This window comes from Asparagus officinalis, chromosome 4, assembly GCF_001876935.1.
Source record: "Asparagus officinalis chromosome 4, Aspof.V1, whole genome shotgun sequence".
NCBI lineage: Eukaryota > Viridiplantae > Streptophyta > Magnoliopsida > Asparagales > Asparagaceae > Asparagus > Asparagus officinalis.
The window spans coordinates 26,801,632-26,808,522 of NC_033797.1; positions in this window are offsets into that span (position 1 = coordinate 26,801,632).

A 6,891-nucleotide genomic window follows, 5' to 3' on the forward strand; every position below is an offset into this window, starting at 1 on the left:
TTAGTCACACTAGTTGGATTGCACGTGCAATGCACGTGATAAATTTTTAATTTATTCTTTTATTATTGATTCATTTCATTAAGATTTATTTAATTTAAACTATGTGTCAAACATATGGATAGAATTTAAAAATTCAAAAGGATTGAATAATAAAATTACATTTATGTATCAAATGGATGATAATAGATTCTTTGCATCCTTAACAATAGAAAATAATGAATAGTTTTATAAAAGAATTTTATTTGATATACAACATTGAGTTTCAATCAACCAATGCTACCTATATACAGATGACAGTAGACGATCTATTTAATCATAATAATCCAATATAAATGTTACTAAAATAGTAGCATCAATTTTTTTGCTTTAGTCCTACTTGTTTCTATCTCCTCAAAACAAATAATAGTCATGCAACAAACAATAGAGATACTATAAATATCTCTCTTTATCATTGGATATTTTGAGCTTTAATGGTTCTAATTTTTTTCGAGCGGTAAGCTACTTATGCCTATTAGGAGCGTGAGATTTTCTGATTACATGTCTATGAAATTCATCGAATCAAAGTAAATTGTAAGATGCTAAAAAACTACGAAGATAGTATAGAGCAAGAATTTTTGAGAAAGCAAAGAACCAAAGATTCATACTCTTAAGATAACACTTCTATCATTGATAAAATCAATTGCAGATGAAACCAAAGGAGAAAAACCATGATACTATAACTAAAAAGAATTTCAGATTTGTTTTTACAGATATGGATCAACTTTAATTGATATTTCTCCTGTAGAGTTCACTCTCAAATTGGGCTCCAATAAGTTTCTTATTAGAATAAAATTTAGATGTCGCATAGATCCACTGAACCTGACTTATCATAGGTAAAAAAACAATGACATATTGAACTATCGACTCACCAAAGCTTCTTTTGAATCATTTACTACCTATGTTTTTTTAGTAAGCTGCCTGCATTTACGACTTGTCCCGATGCATGGCGACGAGAAGGGTATGCTAAGCAACCACTTGTTCTCCCTTCTTTACCACCTAAATTAAAATTTTCAAGTACGAAGTTTAGTAATTGCTAATGTGGGAAAGGTATTTTTGGCAGTAGTTAAAAATATAAAGATATTATAAACACATTTTATCTATATTAGATCTATGAACAAATGACCATGTTAATGAAACACAATAACTGAGTGGCACAGAAGCACTTGGTCTGAAAATAGATAAAACATGTACTGGAGCAAGCATGAAAAATGAAAATTTTTAATTAAAAAAAGTGAAACAGGATGTATTCTACGACATAATTAGATGTAACAAACTTAACAGAAGACTCCCAAATGAACAGTTAGCAAAATTAACTACCAGATTGTCTTTTGACATTACCAAGAGCTGGTGCCTACCCAGGGCTAGGTCCTGCTCCAGAACCCTATATAGAAGATAAAAAATGAGCAAGGTGTTGTTATGATAGAGAAAGAAATCAAAACAAATGAGAAATTCTATCTATAAGAAATTAAGCCTATATATGCAAGACTTACAAGAGGTCGTGGAGGAGTGCTAAACCTATCTACAAGAAATTAAGCCTATATATGCAAGACTTACAAGAGGTCGTGGAGGAGTGCTAGCAATTTGTGATTGATGATACTTCAATATCATTCAACATCTTGCTTGAGAATTACAGATATCTAAACCTACCATCAGCACAAAATTCCTCGTCAATAGGAACAATATGAGTTACCAAAATACCTTATCCTCGCGAATAAAAAGGTCACAGAATATTCTTTTAAGTTATGAAAAATTAGGTTTGTCATCAATCTGCTTCTTTGTTCTTCTAGCAACCAAATGTAGTAAACACAAGCCACCTGAAAATCACTTGATGTTATCAATAAAAGAACTTATCTACCATTTTCTCCCCATCCAACTTACAGTATCAATCCAGTTTCTAGGAGCATGCTTCTCTTATACAAATTTCCTAATAACCCTCCACAATTGGGAAGTGAAATCACAAACAAACATAGATGATATTTATTTCTAGGATGCAAATTGCAGAAAGGAGACAAATTGAAAAATTATTATCTAAAATGCCAAATTGTATTAGTTTTTCTCCTGTAGGCTGTAGGTAACTTATTCAAGCCAACAAGTTAACTATTACATCATGATGATACTAAAAACTTACCTTCACACTTTTAGTCTACTATGAACAAAAAGTTGAAAGGAATTTGAAATGGCAACAAAAAAGGAGGGGGGGGGGCTATGTGCAGTGAAATAATTGATTGCTAGCTATTAAGAACAGTCAACCTTCTATTTTAATATTAATCTCTAATTATAATTACAACCAAGCAATTTAATAGGAAAACATGGTATATTAGTATATGTATAAATAAAACGTCACATTTAATCCATCCTATAACCAACAACTCAACTATTTACAATTAAATAATTAAATACATATCTCTTCATGAATCATTCTTCTTAATAAAATAAATATTGCAAATTATCAAACTTGGGATGGGAAATATTAAATACATATTTCTTCATGAATCATTCTTGTTAATAAAATAAATATTGCAAATTATCAAACATGGGATGGAAAATATGAATACTTAGAAGCGTAATAAAGGAAGTTAAAAGTTTTGACACTCATATCCTCTTTTATAAGTAGTATAGATATAGATATAAATGATGATTAGTGAGGTTGCCTCTCGTAGGAATTGTTAGTCCATTTCAAGTTTAACCCCTACACACATTGCAGTATTTGAGAGCATGGGTTCTCGAGCTAGTGATGTGTCAAGAGCATAAATAATACATCAGTGGCGAGAAAAGAAATGTAGTATATATCAAATAATCGTGGCTTAAAAATATATTAAAGGATATAGAGAGATAAAGCACCCTATAGTGGAATATCACAGGGACTCAAAAGGAGTAGAAATACAAAAATAAAATATCGTCTTAAATAAATTCAATATAGATTCACTTTTTGCTTATCATCAGAGAACAAAGGTTATGAAAATGCTCAATTATTACCTTTTTCACTAAAATAGTACCCATGATAACAAAAAGATCAACTGATTTAATAACAGAAGTTTATGTAGCAATCAATATTTGATCATAAGCATAAAACTCTGTTTCATCCAAAAATTCGGCTCAACATTGCTGCTAAACGAACTCCAGCTTCAGCTAAGCTCAAGCTCACCACAGACATTCTACTTTCAAAATACTCATCTGTAATAAAAATTTGATTTAATTTACATCTAGAAATAGAGAATTATATTATTAGTTAAGATTATTGTTCTGAGTTTTTATGCCTCATGTTTATGTTATGTAACATTTTTTTGGTGTTTTTACTCCTGCCACTTATTATATGGTTTCCACATAAAAAAATGAAAGATGGTTTTCATTGATTTGACCTATTTTAAAAGTGGTTTTCATGGGAAAAACCGTAATACTAAGTCCATATTTTACCACAAAGTGTTTTCCCTTTAAAAGGAAAGTGTCTACAAAGAGCACATCCTTAATAAGTATATACTACCTAAAATACATTTGTACAGTTCTATTTCAATATCATAGAAAACATCTACATGAGAAGAAAGCATTATTAGCACATAAATTTTTTTGAGACTATAAGATTAATGGTAATTGAAAAACACTCAAAGCAATAATTTAGTATATGTTGGAATTATAATTCTCTACTAATTACTAAAGCGATGAAAACATGTCTTTATTCAAAATATAATCAGAGTCATTAAGCAAAAATTGGATTACACAGCCATTAGCTATCCAATGAATAAAGAAATAATAAATAATCATATAGGAATTCAAGCTAACTTTTTGCATTAATCAAGTTGATTTATCCAGATTTTTAAGTGGAGTAGCAAGAGCTCTTTGGTTAATTGGATGACCCCTCATATACACTATAAGGGGTCTTAGAAGTGTTCTTTGCCTACCTTCACATACTAAAAGTAGCAAAATCCATATTATACTTTTGAAAACAAAAACTAACAACAAATATGAATGCGAAAGAGTGAAATGTGTGTTGTTAATAGTAAAAGTTGAGGAAAAAAGGATCAGGAATATTAAGCAAAAATAGTTTAAAAACAAACCATAAATAGCCAATATATATATAACTCATTTTCTTTATGTGGATAGAATTTCACAACGTTCTTCTTTGTCCGGTGGTGGCAGCGTACAACACCTAAGACATAATGGAAATGTATATCATCATAGGGTATTTGTTGAAAATACAAATTATTTGTATAGTCTAGACATCAACAATTTTATAGATTAAGCTTGCTAATGTTTCAATTGATTTAATTGTAGTTAGATCCCTTGTACTATTGCCTAATCGCAAATAAATCTCCTATAGTAAATTTTTGACTCTTTTACCATCTAAATATCTATTTGTCCAAAGAAAAATAAAAAATAAAAAAATGCTTGTTTTTTAAGGTAAAAGAGTCAAAACTAGTTTTAGTTAGGAGGTCTATTTGCAGAAAGAAAAAGTCTAAGGACATTCGCCTTTATGGATTGTCTTCGGACACTCACCCTAAAAGTAAAAGGGTGGGGTGGGGTTTAGTTTTCTAATAGGCTTAAATTAGGGTTAGGTTGGGTTTTACCACACGTGACGACCTAATGATGCAAGTGATAGCAACACTCACATTGCATGAGTATCGTTAGAATTCCTACTACAACAATAGTCTACAAGGGGTCCATCCAAAATTTACTGATAATATATGGTCTATATCTGCAAGTAACCCTATCAAATTTGGAAAGAGATCATTGATCTTAGGAAATTAAATGGATGAAGTGCACACTTTATTGTGTTGTAAATAGGGGGCATATTCATAAAGAACCATGAGAGAGAGAGAGAGAGAGAGAGAGAGAGAGAGAGAAATTAGAGGAAATCAAAGGGAGACTCACTTGCTATTCTTTTTTTCTATATCTCTCGTTACCTAATGAGTGCTCGTAGGCATTCGTTAAAAAAAGTGATCCTGCTTTGATGAAAGCAAATAAACCAAGAACATTCTGAAACTTTTGAACTAAAAGGCTAAATTGCATAAGTCATAGTTTTAGTTAACATTAATTCAACTATTAGCATGTGACCATGTAAGATGAATACATACCAAATCAAAGTGTCTAGGATGCTTGAATGCTTATGGATGGTGTGCAACAACCAATACAATAATTCCCTACATATCAACGGGGTCTTCAGAACAAAATTGGTCAAAGACAGTTCATAATTAACAATTTTCTTGCTTCCTAATTAAAAAAATAAATGAGATGAGGTTTACTGTTGCCTACTCTAGGCCATCCATTTCAGCCAGCAGCGTTAACGATAGTCTCTCCCAAACATAAGTAATGCCACTTGAATCCCTACCATGGCCCTATTTATAGGAAATATCAATAATGTTCAATAAATATACAAATATGTCCTAGTCAATTAATGTACTATCACATTACCAAGAAACTTAACAGGAAAAAAAATCCACCTTGAAAGCCAAATAATACACTTGAAAGCCAACAATAGTACATTTATACTCGAGGAAAAACATAGATCCCTAAACATTTCTCCCATTGGTGTTCATATAATAAACTTGAAACCAATAATAATACATTTATACTCCATGAAAAAAAAATCTTCATTTCACCTAAAAAGTGAAGAAAGAAAATACATTAGGCAAAAAATCAAAACCTCACTCCACTGTAGGCACTACAAATCAACTGAATCATGATAAGATGACAACTTTTTCAATGTAATATTGTGTTATACTTGGTCTAGAGGTGTTATTTCCACCCGTGTAAGGCAACTTCAACATAGGTTCAACACTTGCTACTATCAAGAAATGATTCGCAGTCAACAATGAAACTGTAGCAAAAAGAATTTCAGCAAGAAGAGGAATGGAAATGGAAGGAGCGAAAAAGAACTCACCTTTTGAATGCTATTTGAGAGAGAAAAGTCAGAAGCATGAATCAAACAATAGAGAATCTCGATTAAGTAAAAATGTTGGATTCACATTAAAATTTCAATCAACATACAAATCAAATTGTGAGTAATTGAAACTTAAAGTGTTTAAGAAAACTAAATTATTACAATCGAATCAAAACATATCTAAAGAACAACAAAAAATTTAAGATCAAATGAAATAGGAGGTGGTCAATTACCTTATCACAACTTTTAAATAGGGTTGATGTCGGGGCGCTTCTTCTCAAGAAATATGATTGTCTACAATGGCTTCGGACATAGTTTTATTATAGAAAAAGGAAGTGAGAGTTATGTTAATATTTTGAACAGAAGTTGTAAGGTTGGAAATGATTTTCATTTGGAAGAGGAATTGAAGCGGCGGAATAAAAAAAAGAAAGAATGGAAAGCTCGTTGCGGAAAAAGAATTTGAAGTGGTGAAAAAAAATGAGAGGGGAGCTAGGTGCAGTGAAAGAACTGATTGTTAGCTATTATGAACAGTCAACCTTCTATTTTAACATTAATCTCTAATTATGATTACAACCGGGCAATTTAATAAGAAAAGATGGTACATTAGTATATATAAGAGAAAATAAATGGTCACATTTAATCCACCCAATAACCAACAATTGTGTACAATTAATTTAATAATTAAATACATATTTCTTCATGAATCATTATTCTTAATAAAATTAAATAAAAAAAGGATAACTTTGTTAAATTAATGAAAGATGAAGGGTATTTTGGGGTAGAGAAAGTTTTTCTAGTACTCTCTCTTTTAAAGGGAGAATGATTAGATGAGTTGGAGTCACATCTTTATCTCACTGTAGCTTATATAACAAAATCTCAAAACCAACAAACTCGAACACTCAAAGAAACACATATGGATAACGACAATACATATTTGCCCGTCTATACATTTTAAAACGTTTATGGCATTTGTATTC